This window comes from Macaca fascicularis, chromosome 5 (genome assembly GCF_037993035.2).
Source record: "Macaca fascicularis isolate 582-1 chromosome 5, T2T-MFA8v1.1".
NCBI lineage: Eukaryota > Metazoa > Chordata > Mammalia > Primates > Cercopithecidae > Macaca > Macaca fascicularis.
This window is the reverse complement of record NC_088379.1, coordinates 80,243,164-80,263,132: the sequence shown is the minus strand read 5'-3', so window position 1 is coordinate 80,263,132 and position 19,969 is coordinate 80,243,164. Positions and strand designations below refer to the sequence as shown.

The following is a 19,969-nucleotide window of genomic DNA, read 5'->3' as shown; positions in this document are numbered from 1 at the left end:
TAAAAATGAAAGAAGGAATCCCAAAATAGACCTATAAAATATGCTATATTTAAAACGTATATATGCTTTTGAACATATTAAGAATTCAACATATAGATAACATTGGAAACCATATCAAGATTTTGAACTTGAAGCTCCATGTGGGACCTAGGACAAAGGGTCTCCTGGCCATTGACCACTTTGTGATGGGTTATGAGGGGCAAGCACCAGCTAGAGGTCCTTCCCACATACCCTGTACACTCTAAAGTCATATCTGGCATGGTTATTCTTTATATGCTTGGGGTCAAATGAATGCTACAGAGATAGCTCTGGAAAGAAAGAGCATTTTCTAGGTGTACACAGATTTTCTGCCAGAACTAGGAAGGGCAGTCACAACCATTGGCCTTTTGGAGAGATCTCTTGCTCTACCCACCAACACCAGCAAGCCTGTGGGGCCTGAGGTTTCCTTTGGGTTGACCATAGTCTTAGACGTCTCTGCTTACTTTGAGGTCAGAATGGTACCATGACCATGAGACGGGTTGCTCCACTTGAAGAATCCCCAGATCCCTCCCAGCCATGGCACAGAAGCTCCCACCCTCTGAGGACAGTTACCATCGCCTTGGTGGAACTTTAGTCTCCCTTTGCCTTTGGGTGTGTCTAGTGTAATGGTTCTCTGTGTGGGGTGATTTTGCCCTCCGGAGGCCACTTAACATTGACTGGAAACATTTTTGATTGTTACAACTCGGGGAGTGTTATGGGCATCTAATAGGTCAAACCTAGGGGTGTTGCTGAACATTCTATAATACACAAGGCAGCTGCCCACAACAAAGAATTATTCAGTCCCACATGCCAGTATTGTTGAGTCAAGAAACCTTGGTCTTTTTTTTTTTTTTTCTTTTTCTCTTTTAAGACAGGATCTTGCTCTGTTGTCCAAGCTGGAATGCAATGGCACAATCATGGTTCACTACAGCCTCAAATTCCAGGCTCAAGCGATCTTCCCATCTCAGCCTCCTGGGCAGCTGGGACCACAGACACATGCCACCATGCCAGCTAATTTTTAAGTTTTTTTGTAGAGACAGGGTCTCCCTCTGTTGTTCAGGCTGATCTCAAACTCCTGGGCTTAAGCGATCCTCCTACCTCAGCCTTCCAAAGTGCTGGGATTACAGGGGTGAGCCACCACCCCTGGTTAAGAAACCTTTGTCTTTATGATCTAATCAGGTGTCAAGCAGAGTGGACAGAAGGTGGCTGATGTAGAGTCTGAGAAAGGGGTTCTTTGTTCATTAATCCAAGAAGGCCGTGATATAGACATAGAGATAGGGTAACAAAATTCAGGGGACTGAAGAACTGGCTGCCCAAGGCCTCTTGCCCTCTCTCTTCCCTTTCTCCTCATTTTCCTTCTCCCTTCTGTTAAGAGCTTTGGAGTGTAACAGACCTGGTTTCAAACCCAGGTCCTGCTGCCTGGTAACCTTGGGCAACTTGCTAAAGCTTTTTGAACCTCAGTTTCTTCACCCAAAACACGGAAATAACAATAGTACTTTTCAGAATTATGAAAATTAAACAAGAGAAGTCAAACCATGTAAAAAGTTTGTTGGGGCCTAGCACACGGGAAGAATTTAGTAAGTGACAGTGATTATTATTATTCCATGAATGGAGCACGTCCTGACACAAAGCACTTTGCCAGCTGCGTTCTCTCGCCACTCAGCAACAGTTGGTGTCAAATTTTTATTAGTCTACAAAATCATTTACTCTAAAAGTCTTTTTAACGGTAACCCCTGCTCCTCAAAAGCAAAACAGTGGATAGATTGCACTTACTATGTTTTGTACTTCAGTCTAGTGATAAAAAAAAGTAAGTGGAGGCCAGGCACGGTGGCTCACATCTATAATCCATCCCAGCACTTTGGGATGGGGAGGCAGGTGAATCACTTGAGGCCAGGAGTTTGAGACCAGCCTGGCCAGCATGACGAAACTCTGTCTCCACTAAAAACACAAAAATTAGATGGGTGTGGTGGCATACTCCTGTAGCCCTAGCTACTTGGGAGGCTGAGGCATGAGAATTGCTTGAACCTGGGAGGCAGAGGGTTGCAGTGAGCCGAGATCATGCCACTGCACTCCAGCCTGGGCAACAGAGTGAGAGTCTATCTCAAAAAATAAAAAATAAAACAAAATAAAATAAAAACACCCCAAAACAAGAAATAAATGGAAGGTGACTTAAGCTAGACTGATGTATTCTATACTGAAGTATTTATGTACCTGTGTTGACATATGCCTATATGTTATTTTACGGTCCATGATGAGAAATTTACACAATGAAGTTTATCAGAAAACACACCACTGGCTGGGATTCTCATAGCAAATACCTGGGAACTCATGGGCTGCCCTATTCCAGGAGGGAACAGGATTCCATGTCAAGTGATTTGGATAGTGTCCCAGGTTGGGTAGGTTACCCTGGCACCAGCAGGGCCTCCTTGCCAGATGGCCAGGCAGAGACTGGGAGGTTCCTGCTAGAGGGAGCTCAGAGTATTTATGGAAGGTCATTGTTACCAACTCAGAGAACCAGTTCTGTGAGGTTGGCTCAAAGGGCATGTTTAACCAGAGTAACAGAGAAGTGTGGTAACGGGGAGGAGGAAGTCTGGGTAAGGATTACAAGTAGCACAGTCAAAGTGTGCTTCTCAGTTTTCAACAGAGTGAGGGAGAAGTAGTGCGGTGGCCCCAGCCCTGAGACCTAACTCCTTGATTCTTGCCAACAGCAGGAGAGTGAGCCCAGGCATCTCCAGAAAGCCAAAAGATGATCCAGGTGATAAGGGCACAGCCAGGCAGTATCCACGCCAAAAAAGAACAGAAAGTTTGGCTTAACTCTATTTTTGCCCATGTTTTTCTCCTGGGGCAGGAGTGTACCTAAAAACACTCTGGGATACACAGTGGCACTTACACAAGTTAAGAATCCAGGGGAAGGGCTCCTTTGGCAAGGGAACTCTCAGGAGGATTAGGAGACTGGAGCCATGACAGAGCTCCCCAGGAACATTCTAGAAGACAGGCTAGGTTTCCTGGCCTTTGGTCACCAGCCTGGAATTCGGCAGAGCCCTCTGGTGCAGAGGGTGAATGAAGATATTTGGTCACTGCCTTCCCTCCGGTGGGCTGTTCTCAGCATTAAGGTGTCAGTGTGCACTACCATTAGGGTTACCCAGTGAAGGCTATTCCAGAAAAGGGAAGGAAGATTTGCCTACTCAAGCCCAAAGAGCAAGGGCTACTGAAATTCCCTTCCGAGTAATAGGAGTGGCAGACATTGAGGAATGTTGCAAAGAACTGTTAATTATAATCTTTACTTTCTCTCTAACCAGCTCAGAAAAGAGCTTTATGGGAGGAATATAGTTTGAATGAGAGGCATTCTGTTCATTCTCCTAAATACTCTGTGGATTGAGATCAGCAGGAACAAGAAGGGGTCTACATGGCATTATCTTGGCCTCTCACATGACTGCCTTTCCTGAGTTTAGTTTAGGTGAAGTATGTCACTAGAAAAAAATATCAGGCATGTTTGCATCTGTAGGACTTGTGTCTCAATAAAGATGTTTTGAATGAATACCTGAAACCATGTGAAATACCAGACTCCTGGGCATGCATTGGTGAGGATATTGATTACTATTTCATACTGATTACTATTTCACTCAGAGTTCCCTTATAAAGCTGATATACTCAATTTCTACTCCAAGTCAGATGAGGAAATCTTGGTACTTATAAAGGAATTGCTTTATTTATTCCTTTCTGAAAAATGAGAATGATGTAATTGGGGATATTTCCCTTTTGCTTTGGTTGCCAGGAAGCTCAGTTGAATCTGATGTCCAACTATACCAATCATGAAGGCTCTTACGACATACATACCTGGCTTCTATTTCCATTGGTCTTATCATCCTATTCTCATATTTCCCTTGTCCTTGATTTAAATTCTTGTTTATATTTCCCATGATTTTATGGCAGAGCTCCAACCCTGAGGTGCCTCCAATGTCAGTAAATGCCTGGAGTGGAGTAATAGCGCATGGTGCAGACTGTGGCAAATGGAGAGAGCTCTTCCTTGGCCACTCTGATAAACTAACATGGCTCCCCTACCCCACTCTGTCTCTATCCTCTAACCCTGCTTTATTCATATCCTCTAACCCTGCTGTATTCATAGCACTTACAATTTCCTGTAATTATCTTACTTACCTGTCTACTTGGTTATTATCAGTCTCACTTCTGCTCTATTCCCAGAATCCAGAACAGTGCCTGGCAAGAACTGTCACCCAATCTATATTTGTTTGCTGAGGGAAGAACAAATATAGGACCAACATGGCCAGAGTTTCCTATGTTTTAAAAAACTTGAAATTTGAATTTTTACATGAAATCTCCTGATTGTTAGATGTTTAGTAGCTAATATAAAAAATTAAAAACACTATGCTGGCCAGAAATGAGCCATGCTAATGTGGGGCCATTGTTCAACTTTCTATTCTCCAGTTGGAGCAACCAGAGTTTCTTTGTAGAATAAAGTGGTATATAAATAAATGAAAACACACATCTGTTTCACATTTTACAAAGCATTGCCACCCACTGTTAATTTTTCACTATTATTTCATTATTGTTCCGATTTAACATGAGTAAATAAACCACTCCCACCCCTTTGCCCTGGAGTTGAAATGAACCTGCCCATTTAGAAGTGGAGGAAGCTGTAAAAGGCAGGAAGTGTCCCGGCAGCCAGAGCTGGCCTCCTGGTCAGGCGTTCAGGAAAGAGGAAGGAAAGGTTCTCCGTGCTCCATTTTTTCTCTTATTCCTGTCCCAGCACCAGAGGTTAGGCTGATGCTTCATCTGACAGAGGCTGTGACCTCGAATTCACATGCAGCCTCACGCTGGGTCTGTTTCTATAAATTTTGTGTGCAGAACTAGACTATCAGTGTGCGTGTTTCTTACAATCCTTTCACATACAACCTTTGGCTCACCCGCCCCCTGTCAAGAACTGCAATCCTAAATGTTTTAGTAATGCGCACACACAAACACACACACAATGAATAATTAAGCATAATGCAGAGTGTCTCTTTTATTTCTGCATAGTTAGTGTAATATTAATCTTATTTGTTTTAGGAAGCAATCTCTCTCTCTCTTTTTCTCCCTTTCTCTATAATTGGTAGACTTGTCAGTTCTTTGTGATTTAACAATGTCTCAGCCAATGATAGAGAATATAACCAAGTTCTAACCAAGAGATATTTTTCTGTACATATTTATTTTCTCAGAGAAGAAGTCTGCTGTTTTCCCAAGAATCATTGGTACACCTTGTTAAGAAAAAAAAAGCCGGGATTCATAGGCATTTTTTACTTATGGTAAAATACATTAACATGAAACTTGCCATCTTAACAATTTTTAAGAGTACAGTTCAGTAGTGTTAAGTACATTCACAATGTTGCATAACTGTCACCACCATCCATCTCTAGATCTTGCAAAACTGAAACTCTTCACCCATTAAACAGTAACTCTCCATGCGCCCTTTCCCTCACCCCCCGGCTACTGCCATTCAACTTTCTGTCTCTATGAATTTGACTACTGTAAGTACCTCATATAAGTGGAATTATACAGTATTTGTCCTTCTGAAACTGGCTTTATTTCATTCAGTATAACATCCTCAAGTTTCAACCATGATGTGGCATGTACCAGAGTTTCCTTCCTTTTTAAGGCTGAATTTATCCCATTGTTTGTGTATACTACATTTTGTTATCCACTCACTGGACACTTGGGTTGCATATACCTTTGGGCTATTGTGAATAACGCTGCCATAAATATGGGAGTACAAATATCTGTTTGAGTCCCTACTTTCAATTCTTTTGGCTATATACCCAGAAATTGAATTGCTGGGCCATTGACAATTCTATTTTTCATTTTTTGGTGAACCACCATACCATGTTACACAATAGCTGTACCAGTCTACATTTCCATCAACAGTGCACAGGCGTTCCAGTTTCTCCATGGCCTTCACAACATTGGGTATTTTGCAATTTTTTTTTTTTAACTTGATAGTAGCCATGCTAATGGGTGGGAGGTGGTATCTCATTGTGATTTTTGATTTGCTTTTTCCTAACCATTAGTGATGAGGATCTTTTCCTGTGCTTATTAGCCATTTATATATCTTCTTTGGAGAAATGTCTATGCAAGTCATTTGCCCATTTTTGAATTGGGTTGTTTTGTGTTGTTGTTGAACTGTAGGGGCTCCTTACATATTCTGGATATTAACCCCTTCTCAGATAGATGATTTGCAAATGTTTTCTCTCATTCTGTGGCCTGTCTTTTCACTCTGTTGTTTGTGTCCCTTGGTGCCCAGACATTTTTTATTTTGATGTATCATTGGTATTTTTGTGCTTCCATTTTTGTCTCCTCTGGCTCTAAGGGAGGTGGACTGTGGGGGAAGGAGAACTGCCTCACAGCTCCAACAACGGGGGCTGAAAGGCCACTGGAGAAAGGTCACTAAGTCCTATGGCAAATAGACTTTCAGAACAGTTTCAAAAACTCCCTCACTCCTGCCCTTCTATCCCCTTGTACACATTCAGGGTGCAGAATTGCTTTAGTGATAATTGAATTTCAAGATGGTTTCCCTCCAGCTTTGGGGTTATCAGGACAATCATGACAATTACTACTGGCCTGAAACCCACTGAGTGTGTACCATGGCCACTCCTAACAGATCATGGTGAATGAAAAACCAATAGAAGAGAGGAGGTCTCCTTAGCATACAGGGCAATGCTGGGACCTTTGGAGGCTGAAATGATAAAAAAATTATGGTGCCTCTAACCGAAAATATGTCAAAAGATAAGCAACAGTAAGGCATAAAATGAATCCAAAAGGTTCTAATTTTGCTCAGGATAACAACATCAGAGTTTCTTTTACAATGCCAAAATCTATTCTTTTAAATTTCTGTCTTTTAATTAATTCATTATATTTTGGGGTGCTTCTGGTTCGCCAGTGCCCTAATGCCTTTTTGATCTACCTGCTGGAAAATAACAGTTTTGTTATTATTGTTTTCCATATGCTATGCATTTTTGTGTACACTATGTAAAAGAATAATTTAATCATGTCAATCCCACGAGGTGACTACTATTACAGACTCTAGCTTTACAGTGAAGGAAACCGAGGCAGAGTATTACCTTGCCGAAGATTCAACAGCTATAGATCAACAAATCCTGGGTCACAGAACCAGGATTTAAACTCTGGAAGTCTGGCTCCAGAGCTCTTGTCCTAAAGTCTAAAATCCAGCACCACTGGCTCACCTCCACAGCCTGCACCTGCCTGGACAGCTCCTCCTCTTGCCTCTGGCCTTGCACCAGCCACCCTGAGGTAGCTCCTGAAATTCTCTATCCGTTACACTCTTTCATCCTTCCTGCACATCATTCCCTTTACCCCCCTTCTAGTCAGTCTTTACCTTGTTAATCTCTGCCCATTTAGGATTCCCCTTGGGTATCTCCTCTGTGCCCACCCAGTCTGAGCTAGGTGCCCTCTGATGGCAGGCTGTGTAGGCTCTCATTGCACTTGGCCACATGGAATGGAAATTTATGGCTTGTCTGCTTCCCACAGTGGACTGGGAGTTCCTTGAGGGTGGTGACTAAGGTTTTAAATCTCTATGTCCCACCCTAACCAAGCACCAGTTACCTTGTAAGTGCTTCATATCTGTTGTTAAGTAAATGAATAATGGAGAACCTAGACAAGGACTTGACAGAGAAGCAAAAGGAACAGTGACTGCCCAAATAGTACTTTTCACCCCTGGAAATGTTGTTACTACCCCGAGCATACAGTGAGCAGTCCACATCCATATAGATCAGCAGACCAAGTGGAATAGAATGAATGGAATGAGCCTGGCTTCTTCAGGCCTGATGCTGAGGACATGTGCCCTACCTGTATGGAGGAGATAGCTCTATCCCCCTCCAAAGACAGTGACAACACAGGTACATACACAAATGTATAGCATGTGTCACAGTCCTTAAAGACATTACATAGGGCTGAGCAAAGTAGGCACCTGTGCGCGTGTGGAGGACATATGGTAGCTCCAGAATTCCAGGAGCCAGCTCAGGGCGGCCCAGAACAAAGCGTCAGGGTGCGGAGGGCGTCTGCATGGGGCAGGGGACAGTGTCATGATGGCAGTTGATGACATTTGGGGGATTGAGTGAATAAGCATATAATATATTAAGGATAATGGGAGCCAGCTTCTGATGAATGTTAGAGAAGGGAGTTACAAATGTAGAAAGGGAGTGTTGGATTGGAATTGGAAGTATGAATTGGAAGTATGAATTGGCAGTATGAATTTATGGCTTTCAATACATATAGATTAATATAGAAATAAATAGATACGTAAATAGAGGAGGAAACTGGGATTCAAAATTAGATCTGTCTAGCTCTTTTCACTGATCTATACTACCGCCCTACACATAGGGCCTCTGCTGTGAAACCTCTGCCCCCTTCCCTGTCCCCCCAGAACCCCAACCCTAACTCACACAGACTTAAAAGATTCCACCCTCGTGGTTCCAGAGCATGCATCACATCTCATGTCATTAGCTGCACACAACTAACTCATGACGTTTTGATTACACTGAGGGTAGGCCTCCTCTTATCTGTATTCCCTGCATCTCCCTTGGAGCCAGGCACATGGTCATCACACTAGTTAGTATTAATATTTATTGTGCAGTTGTTATGCATCAGGAAAGACTTCCCATACATAATCATTCACAGCTGAAGACAACCTTATGAGGGATGTATTACCATCATTCTCATTTTACATATTGGCAAGGTGAGGTTAGCGGTGTTAACTGAGGTACTCCAAGATGCAGAGCTAGTGGGAAGTAGAACCAAGAGTCAAGGCCAGACAGTCTAATTCCTCAGGCTGTGCTCCTTGCCCCTCAGCTCTGCCACCATGGACTTGGTGTAAGTAAATGTTCACTCAACAAATTCCTCCCGGGGGATTTGTGTATCTGAATGCTCTCCCTCAATCCAAGTCCACTCTTTATGCTGAGCTTACTTGAAGCTCACCTCTTTAGGGAAGCCCCCCACCCCGCCATCCTACTCTGCACTGCCTCAGCATTCCTTGGGCACAGGACTTGCACCACGCCCTGACATATGAGCCAGTCAGTGTTGGAGCAGGGAACATAGTTTATCGACATTTGTTGAACTGAATTCAATGCCCAGGAATGGAAGTAAACAGGAATACATGACAAGGTGGTGTATTGTACAGGATACTGTGGCTATCTATTTCTGGATTTTCCTGAGAGTTCCAATTTCTAAAATTCCATCCTCTCATCAGACCATTTGTCAGAATACATGGCCAAGAATGTAGTCTGGAATTTTCTGTAAAGAGTAGGGTCACCATTCTACTGAAAAGAGATAGGAATGAAGACAGGATGTGCTGCTGGTCACCCACAACTCTACACATCCATGAGCAGGTCACAGCTTCTCTCAACCTCTTTATCCATGGGTAAAACTACAATGCAACACCTACTCCTACTGTGGAATGAAACAAAGTCTGTGTGTGAATGTGTTTTAAATACCGATAAAGAATATTGTCGCATAAACCCAGTTACTGTTAGTGGGATTACTTATATTTTTACTGATCTGTCTGGCAAGTCGTTTTCATTTGTCAAAGTAAATAAGCTTTGAATGAAGGCCACTGCAGAAAAAAATAGGGTATAAAGAGAGGAAATGCCAAGGCGTTTCTAGTGTTTTCAAAAAGACACACCTAGATATTTCCATCTTTTAGACTCTCCTCAGTTTGGGGGGTGTGTGTGTCTGTGTGTGTGTGTGTGTGTGAGAGAGAGAGAGAGAGAGAGAGAGAGAGAGAGAGAGAGAGAGGTGAGAACTGGGGGCTGAGTGGGCAGAGGTGACATTTTTAAAAAATGGTATGAGATTCTACCTTGTAGAGGAACTAGGCCATCTTACCTTTGCTGTATTGCGGATCAGTTCCCAGCTGTGTGAAGTCTCAGGTGATAGTCCGTTTGAGAGATGAGTTTTGCTGGCTTAGCAGTAGCTCAGGAAATTTTTCTTTCTCTTTCCAGTATTCTGTGTCCCAGCTATGCATCAAAACTGCTCCACCATTGTACATGCAGGGGTTAACCAGGGCATCCCCTGTCCCTTCTGCAAGGCTTTGGGTAGAGCAGATTCATAAAACTGAGAGCAGCTATGGAGAGCTTAGCGGGAGAGTGGTCCCCTGCAGAGCAGCATGCATTAGCATCAGTGACAAATCTATTCTGGTTTGGATGGGGCTGAGACGCCCCTGAACTTCCTTCTGCTTTTGCCAAAAGCCAAGATCCTTTTGTTCACCTTTAGGGTTGCCAAGTCAGGCCTACCTCGCCCCTAGATGTTGTTTCCTGTGGGCAATGGGAAAATGATCTTGGAGCCAGAGAAGGGAAATCAACAAGGAAATAAACACAGGGTCACCACACCTTCAGGCCATCATTAGGTCTGGAACATTATCATGCTAATAGGCAGGGGCTGCTGACTGGACAGGCCCTAGAATCCTGGGCATCTTTTATTTTTGAATATGAAAAGGGACATGCACCAAAATCTATATCAGGCAAATAAGTAGTTCTGACTTGTTCCAATACCTTGCCAAAACTTTCAAAGATTTTCTCTCGGCAGTATTGCTCATAACTGAACACTGGCTAATGTTTGTGGACAAAGAAAAAGACTGAGCAAGTTTGTGGCTGATACTACTTAAGACTCTTAACTCTAAAGATACAGAATGATTGTTTAAATAAGGATTTCTTCTGCTCATTCTTCAGCATTACCATCGCCATCATTGTCAGCCGCTGCAACATCTTTGCTAACATTTATTAAGTGCTTACTGCCTACCAGGTTCTGTAGTAATTACCTGACCTGCATTATTTAATTTAATTCTCAACAGAATCTATAATTATCACTCCCATTATATAGATAAAGAAACTGAGGATTAGAGACATTAAGTCGTTCCTGCAAAGTGACCCAGCTAGTTAAAAATGTAAACGTTGCGCTTCTGGAAGTGTGCTTTTCTGAGTTTTGCTTTTCCCACTGGTTTGCTTAAGCACTTCTGTGGGATGACAGCTCCAGTGATGGCCAAAGATTTTGCTTAAATAAGCGATAAGCTCTGGGAATTCGATTCTAAGTAGAAATGTGAATAATTAGTGAATTAAGTAGTCTCTTTCCAGAGATGTGAATCGGGAGCTCGGTGTTATCTTATGTATGTGCAACATGCAAGAAAGACACATGGAGTGCAGGTACTTGTGGCTCCCTAATTACAGGTGGTGCCGCTGGCTGCGGTGCCTTCAGCTCTCCACTGTGACTCTGATTTACAAACAAGGAAGTACACTGCAAATTCCTTGGCCTCTGTGTGCATTTTGGTCATGGCCTGATTGCCACTTTGTCCCTTTGACTTTCGGAGCCAGCTGCTACAAGTTTCTTTTAATCAATAATCCACGGAGTGAATGAGGCAAAATTGCCAACCTGGAAAATTCTGCCTGGTGAGATGAAGTCAGCACATGTATTTTCAGTCCTAAGGTCACACTTCTGACTCTTTTTGGTTCTACCCCTAATCTTTATTTTCAATTGCTAGCACTTAGCTCTCTTGTGTCATGGCGGTTACCCAGGGCAGCTGGCATCTGGTCAAACAAAAGTAAAACAGTTAATTAGGAACCAAAAGGATGCCCTCCAGTGGGCTCAAGTTTTCTGTTTTCATAAACATAAGAGTTGTGACATCAGGGCAGTTGCACATTCTTATCACCCTTGGATTTATTTGGTGATGCTTTGGGGGTATTTTGCCCTAAGGCTGCATGAGCCTTTACACTTGAGGTTGGTCAGCTTTTTGTTCTTAATAGAGACTAAAGACTTATTTACTGGAGTGATGGTAATAAAGAGAAAAAAGTCTGGGCATTTAGTTATCATTTCATTTTTTCTCCCAGAGGTTTATAACTAAGTTCAGTTTTTAGATATGTTTATGGACTCTGGTCTTGGAGTTCTTTGATGAGGAAGGGTAATTTATAACAGTCAAATGGGCCTTTTCAACCTTATCACATGAAATGAGAAACCACAATGTTGGAAAGGAGCTGATGTAATAGAGACTTTCAAGCTCCTCATCTGCTTCATGGCTTTTCACCAACAGGAAATAATGATGGCAGATTTGGGGACTGTCGTAAGCATTGGGGTTTTCTATTCAGAAAGGTAAGGTAGATGGATTTTATTTCTCCTTTCTCATCTGCAAGCAACCGGATTAGCACTGATTGATTTGGTTCCAAGAATTGAATCCATTCCGAGATTGACAACACACACACATACCTCCCAAATCTGGTTTTTTGCACGGTCATGTAACCAAGGCGGCTGACAGTTTAAAACTGGAAACAAAGAGAAGTCATGAAGGAAAAGCACGGCGTATTAGTGTAGCTTTACAAGTGTGCCCTTTCCAAAGCCAGGATTACTCATTCCCTGGCAGCCCACAGCATGAAGACCTGAGTCTGCTCAAACTCCATGGATTTAGAGTGTCACTTCCATTTGGTGTGGGATTTTCCGGAGAGAGGCTCCAACTCAGCAGAAATGTCCAGCTATAATTAAAATCTTTGTCATTATGAAGCAAATATACACCACAGAGGGGAGAATGGCTCATTTTTAGTGTCCCAGAAAAGTCACAAGTATCATACCCAGTTCCATGCAGAGAAAACTTCCTCATTATTGGTGCATTTTGAGGATGCATTAAAGGGACATTAAATCTCAGAAATGTGAAATGACAGTGGAGACATTTCCATCTTCTAATTGTGATAAAGAAATCAGAACCTGAGCTAGCTTTCTCTCATGTCCATTTTCACTCTTATGAGATGCTCAGGGTGAAAATGAGTTTATGTTAACAGGAGGGAGAAAATGGTTTCTTTGAACCATTATGACCTGGTTGCTTTCCTTTCTCTCCTCTAATGGTAAACCTTAGTGTACTCACGTGTACCTACAAGTGGGGAAGGCAGTGAGGAGCCCAAAGCCTCACCCCAAGGCTTCAGATATCGTTTTTCTGCCAACGATCCCCATATTTGTATCTCAAGCTCAGACTCTCTTCTGAGCTTCCAACTGCATTCTCAGTGTCTCATAGCCACCTCAAACTCCACACAGCCAAAGCCAACACATCATCTTCTCTTCCTGCCTCGCCTCATGTTTCCCCATCTCATCCATCCAAATGCTGCAGCCTGGGAGTCACCTCTACAGGGCCCATCCCTCAAGTCCCACATCCAATCCATGAAGTACGTTCCATCAGTTGCACCTTCAAAATTATATCCATTTCAATAACTGCCCTCTGTTTCCACTCCCACAACAGTCTGAGCCTCTGTCGCTCTTATCTGAATTTCTGCAGTGGTCTCTTCATAAATCTTCCTGCTTCCCTTCTTGCCCCTCGTCCCTCTATCAAATCTGCACTCCACATTCCAGCTGAATTAGACTTTTAAAATAAAAGTAGGTCAGCTCATGCCATTAGCCTATCTAGAGGCATCAACGTTCTCCACTGCACTCAGGAGGAAACACAAAACCCCTGGCGTGGCCACTAGGTTTGGCTTAACATGCTGCCTGCTCACTTCTCCAGCATTATCTCAGCACACTCCCTTCTCAGTGTACTTGGACCACAGAATGCACCACTGCTGGCAGTGTCTTCAACACACCCGGCTCTTCTCCATCTCGCAGGCTTTCCTGTTCCTGGACTGGTCTTTACCCTTTCTCTCTCACACACAGACTATCTCTTACTGCCTAACTAACTCTTTCTCATCTTTCAGGTCACAGCTCAAAAGTCATTTCCTAGAGATACCCCACAACCCCATCTCTTGCCCTCATTTCCTTTGTAGCACTTGATACTACATGTATTTATTTGCCTATTTTGCCTAATATTTATTTAACTTATAATTTACCCACTTACAGAGACCCCTCCCTCCAAAACAAGGTTTCCTTCCATGAAGTCAGGAGCTAGGTCTATTTTGTCCACAACTATATGTCCAAGGCCTGCCTGCTGCACAATACATTCTAAATAAAACAAAAATGCTGAATGAAGACATGCGTAATTGAATGAGATAATCTTTTTTCTCTCAATTCAGGTCAGTTAAGGAACCTGAGTTTCTTAAATAGTTGTTGAGAGGTACTCACATGTTTTTATTCACATACAGATCTAGTTTTCCCTGTGCAGATGTAGAGAATTAGCAAATAATTGTGGTCTAGAGAATCTACCAGAGTCCTCCTTTCAGAGGAACCACTTTCTGTTGCCTCTGGGAGCGCTGTTCTACAGCGCGGGGAAGAGATGGGGAAGAATCAGAAAATAAAGGCTTCTGGCTTTTCAAGTTAGATTTTGTAATTCATTTTCCGTGAAAACGATAGGGCCAAGTGGAAACTGTACTGTTAGAAAAGTTTCTGGTGGCCAGCTCTGGGAAACCAAACACCATTTAGATTTAGAACATCAGTTTACGGGAAGAAATGTGTTCCAAATTCTAACAATCAACATATCCTCCAAAAATGACTCGGAACAAAAACTCTAAGTGGGGAGTTTGCCTGTTTTGTGTTTTAGATGAATTTGCAAAAATACTGTGACTCATCACCAGCCACACCCTCCCCGGCTCTCATCTTAATTTGGGTTCTGGTTAGCATGCATTGGACAACATTGGGATTGCCTCCGAGATAATTTATTCACACAGGGATTGTATTTATTTGCATTGAGGCAGAGCCAGGAAACACTTATTTTCTTGTCCATATTAGGAAGTAGCTTCCGATCCACCAAGAAAGTGCAAAATTGAACCATTCTCCTGGCCTCCCCCAAGGTGCCGAGTTAATCCTCGTATTAGGAGTAAAAGCCAATCCGATTGGTGAGATCGGGAGTTCCTGACTAATCTGACTGGCGATATCAGGAGTCCCTGACCAATCAGATTGGTGAGACAGGGTGGCGGACATCCCTTCCTAGGCCCCTCACCTGAGCACTGGAGGATTGCACTGAAAAAGCGAAAGGGCCTCCTCTCGCCTACTGGATTCTGTGTGATGAGACTTGGAGGACATGAAGAAGGTGGCCGTTCAGCCTCTAGTCACCTTGGTGGTTTGTTTGTTTGATGGAGTTTCGCGCTTGTTGCCCAAGCTGGAGTGCAATGGTGGGATCTGGGCTCACTGCAGCCTCTGCCTCCGGGATTCAAGTGATTCTCCTGCCTCAGCCTCCTGAGTAGCTGGGATTACACACGCCTGCTACCATGCCTTTTTTTTTTTTTTTTTGTATTTTTATTAGAGACGGGGTTTCACCATGTTGGCCAGGCTGGTCTCAAACTCCTGACCTCAGGTGATCCACCCGCCTCGGTCTCCCAAAGTGCTGCAATTACAGGTGTGAGCCACTGCCCCCGGCCATCACCCTGTTTTAAACAGGCTGCGCATGCACAGGGATGCCAGCCGACCCGAGACTGGTCTCGGCTCTCTTGCGTTTGTCTTCTTCCCTGTCACTCTTTGATTGGTGTAGTCGGACTCTTGCATACCATAGTTCAGAGAGGACGAGATACACCTTGGAGTCATTTGTAATCCAGCTCCTCAGAAACCTGATACAATCTTTAATATCCCCTATTGGCTTTTTATTTCTGTCCTCAGCCAGAATGGAACTCTCCATCCTCAACCTCCAATTTTCAGTCATTTGGATTGTACTTTACATTGTTTTTTCCATAAACTTTGCTATACCTATGTATAAAATTCTTGTGAAAATAAATCTAGTGCTCGTATTAGAAAGTGTATATATCAAGTGTTTGCCTAGTCTGCAAAACCAGTGTTAAAACAAAATATTCCTGCTTTCTAGATTTTTCAAGGAAACAGGCAAATTCCCTGAGGAATTTTATATTAAGGGGCTTTGCCAAGGAGTCAATCCAATCAAGTGTGCACCCATGTATCTTATCTCTGTAGCTAGCATTTCTGCTCTATACTTTTGTCATCATTTAAATAGTTTTGCAGTGCTTTGTTGACATAGAGTTATTCCATCATGTCATTGAAGAGAACCAGGCCTAGAAAGATGTGGTGGCTTGCCCAAAATCACAGTGAGTCTTGGAGCTGGGCACACAAATCCAACATCCAGCTCTCAAATCTGCCCTCTACAAATCCCAGATTGCTTGCAGAGGCTGCAGTTTCCTTCTAAAAACAGTTCTTAGGAAAATTCAGCTTGCTGTTTTGGGGGAAGTGTCATCTTTTTCCTATCTTTATGCCGAAGGTATGTCACTTGATCTTGTCTTGAAGGAGATTTTTGGGCAGAGATTGGGCTAACAGCCTTGAGGATAAATGAAATGAATTGTTGCATCAAGAAAATCAGATTTTCTTTGCAATGCCTCCAAGTTTTTCATCAGAGTAGGAAGAACATACAGATTTGAACTTTTCACTAAGTTATAAATTTTAGCCATTTTGAGCAATCTGGTTCCTAGGGGTCAGGAAGATGTCACCTTTATGACACATTTCTTTATTTCATGCCTTTTTAAAAGAATTAAGGACATTTCACTTTGAAGTAAAACTACCTCCTCCGAGGCTCTGTGTAATGTGGAGTATTGTACATTCTGGCACAGTCATGGTGAAGAGAACCAAGCTGTCATTTATTAGGCAAAGGCTGTAGCCTCCTCTAGGATTTTGTTTCCAGCCCTGAGGACACTGTCAACGCTTAATAAATGAAGAAAAACAGCAATAATAAGTATCATGAATGGAAAGAACAATGTGGAAGGCACTCCAGACTTCTTTTCTCCACGAAGAAATTTCTGAAGTTATCTTAGACTTTGGAAAAAATCCCAAGATACTATTAATATAATGACACTTACCTCTATTTTCAGGGGACAAAATCCTTTAGACTTCTTGTTTTGAGAAGACCTGGTTGATTGTACTGATTAATTAATTGGGTTGGCTGATTTTCAAAACTTCATTGCCATGAAAAAGCAACTGGAAAACATTTTCTTTTTAAATGTGGAGTTCTCTAAACTGGTTCAGACAGCTGGACCCCATTTTGTGTTTGTTTTTTCAAACAGATTCTTCGTGCTCTAAACCAGATCCAGCTGTAAGTACTAATTGCATTTCAGTGACTAGGTTGGATGTTGTCTTTTTGAGAAAATTTCATTTAGAAGGAAAACGGATGCTTTAGCCTCACTGCGGTGCATTATTGCTTTTGTCTCAATGTTATACTTTGAGAGCATTCGTCTTGCTAAACCGAGCCTGTGCTGGTGTTCTGAGCATGTCGTACTGCTATAGGCAGACAATTATGCCAGATGGCCTCTAAAGGCCCTCAAATGTGTTTGTACCTCTTTCCTCACACTACTTCCTCATATGCATGTGTACACACAAATGCTTTGAGATAGCAAGAGAAATTACTTTTTAATTTAAAAAATTATAGAAGTCAAACATTCTCAGTGAAAAAGCCAAAAGCATGAAGAAAAAATACCTCAAGTGAATAGAATAAATTTACCTGCTCCTTTAGTACCCAATAACAACAACACACACATATACACTCAAACATTCACACATACAAACCCTTATCCCCAGTCTCTAGGGCTAATCTTTTTCTGTCTATGCCACAGATTATTTGCACCTTGTATTTATTATCTAAGGTTGCATAACAAATCACTCTAAAACTCAGTGGCTAAAAATAATGCTAATTTTTTACTATCTCTCACAGTATTCTGTGGATCAGGGGTCAGGGAGTGGCTTTACTAAGTGGTTCTGGCTTGGGGACTCTCATGAGGTTGTAGCCAGATGTTGGCTGAGGATGCAGTCATTTGAAGACATGACTGGGGCTGGAGGACCTGCTTCCAAGATGGCTCACTCCTATGGCTGGCATGATGGTGCCGGCTTCTAGAAGAGGCTTCAGTTTCTCTTCATGTGGGTTTACATAGCCTGCTTGAAAGTCCTCATGGAGTGGTGTCTGACTCCCCGTAAAGAGTGATCCAAGAGAACAAAGTGGAAGGTGCAATGCCTGTTACGATCTACCCTTGGAAGTCATACATCATCACGTCTACTATATTCTTTGGTCAGTCAGGCTAGGCCTGGTTCAGTGTGAGAGGTGACTACAGAGAAGTGCACATTCCAGAAAACAAGCATAATTTGGGGCTATTTTAGATGACAGCTACCACAGAGCTCCCATTAAGAGGTGGGGTCTACTTCTCCACTCCTTGAATCTAGGCAAGCCTGACAATGTGCTTTGTTCATAGAGGTTGGTAGAAATGATATGGAATACTATGTGGTCATAAAAAGGAATGAAATTATGTCCTTTGCAGCAACATAGATGCAGCTGGAGGCCATTATCCTAAGGGAATTAATGCAGGAACAGAAAACCAAATACTGCATGTTTTCACTTACAAGTAGGAGTTAAACTTACCCGTGGGCATAAATATGGGAACAATAGTCAATTGGGACTATTAGTGGGGTACTAGAAGGGACAGGGGGCAAGAGTTGAAAAACTATTTGTTGGATACTATGCTCACTACACGGGTAATAGGATTATTTGTACCCCAAACCTCAGCCTTATGCAATATACCCGTGTAACAAACTTGTTCATGTACCACTTGAATCTAAAATAAAAGTTGAAATTTTTTTTTTTTTTTTAAAAAGAATGGGAAGGTACCAGAAAAAAATAAAAGAAAAAAAGAAATTGGTAGAAATAAAATTGTGGCAATCCCAAGCTATGGCTCAAGATTTGCCTTTCTGCTTTTATCCTTGAGGATGAGAGAAAGGCCAGGTAGAAAGAGTTGTCCCAGCTGTCCCTGCTTTAGGGACATATATGAGTAAACCCAGCCAACACCATGTCTAGCAGAGATGACTTGTCTTAGCTGAGCCCAACCCAAATTACCAACCCACAAAATCATAAAAAAATAAGTGATTGTTGTTTAAAATCACTAAATTTTTTGGGATGGTTTGTTACATAGCAATAGAAAATTGGTACAATATGATAAACAATGGTCTATATTTTATTGTTTTCATATCCAACAATATACTATGGGTATCCTTTCATGTCGGTATGTTTAGCTGTCCGTCATATTTAAAAAATTCCAATATGAAAATTTTATAATATGGAAATGTTCTAATTTTTAACATATTTGCCATGAGTGGACATTTAGGTTGTCCACAAAATTTTTGCTACTGCAAGGAATGCTGTAGGAACATTACCTGTTCTGTTACTTGTTGCTTACATCTGTAGAAGTGAAGTTGCTAGGGAAAAGGGATTAGAGATGTCATCAAATATTTGAAGTGTCAAAAATAGCTGTGCCAATTTCCATCTCACTACTACACTACAATGTATCAAATTTTAAAGGAAAATCCTAAAAGCTTGTTGATGCCCTCTTCCTGAAAATCCAAAGCCAGGAGGTGGTGAAACAGAGCTGAGAGCAGTATAAAGACTGTGTGGGACCACTCTTTCCTCTGAAGATGTAGTGAGAACAGACCAAAGAATTCAGAGTAGAAATAAAAAGGGTAGGTATATGAGAGAGGAGTAGGTGGACATGTGGAGGAGGTTGCCTTTTCTCATAGAATCCTGACACTTTTCTATCTCCAAGAACTTTTTCAGAAATAAATTTAATAGACCAGGCTGCCAATTAAAAGCTTTTTTAAAAACAGTATTACAATAATCAGTAGTAGATCTGAAGTATTACAGATAACAGTAGTGGTTAGAGTCTTATACAAACTCAACATTAAGGCCTTAAATCTAACTTGTCAGTCAATTATTTTAGCCAGAGCATTTGCATGGACCCCAGGCCCCCTGGAGGCCCTCTGTGACTCTAGAGGTTCAAATAATGATGCCTAACACCATGTGGCAGATATGATCAAAAGGAATCTACATATATTCCTACATGCATTTAATTCACACAGCAGATGAAGAAACTAAGGCATAGTGGAGTAGCTAGGTAATTTACTGAAGTTTAGGGTGGTAATAAGTAGAGGAGCAGAATTTTAATCACTTTGCTCTAAGAAGCTCTGATCATATCAACTTCTGTGTGGCAGACCAGTTGGCTGCTTGCTTCCACCATTCTTCCTT

The 19,969-nt window shown here is 42.1% G+C and overlaps 1 protein-coding gene across 3 annotated transcripts in view; it reads right to left on the bottom strand.

Moving 5' to 3' along the window:
• Positions 1–10,216, bottom strand: part of LNX1 (ligand of numb-protein X 1) — a 202,764-nt gene extending 192,548 nt beyond the window's left edge. For all 3 annotated transcript variants that reach the window (XM_005555290.5, XM_005555291.5, XM_005555289.5), the window contains exon 1: positions 9,907–10,216. The gene's annotated coding sequence lies outside the window, so the exon portion shown is untranslated. The remainder of the gene's footprint in view (positions 1–9,906) is intronic.
• Between the last annotated feature and the right edge of the window lie 9,753 nt (positions 10,217–19,969).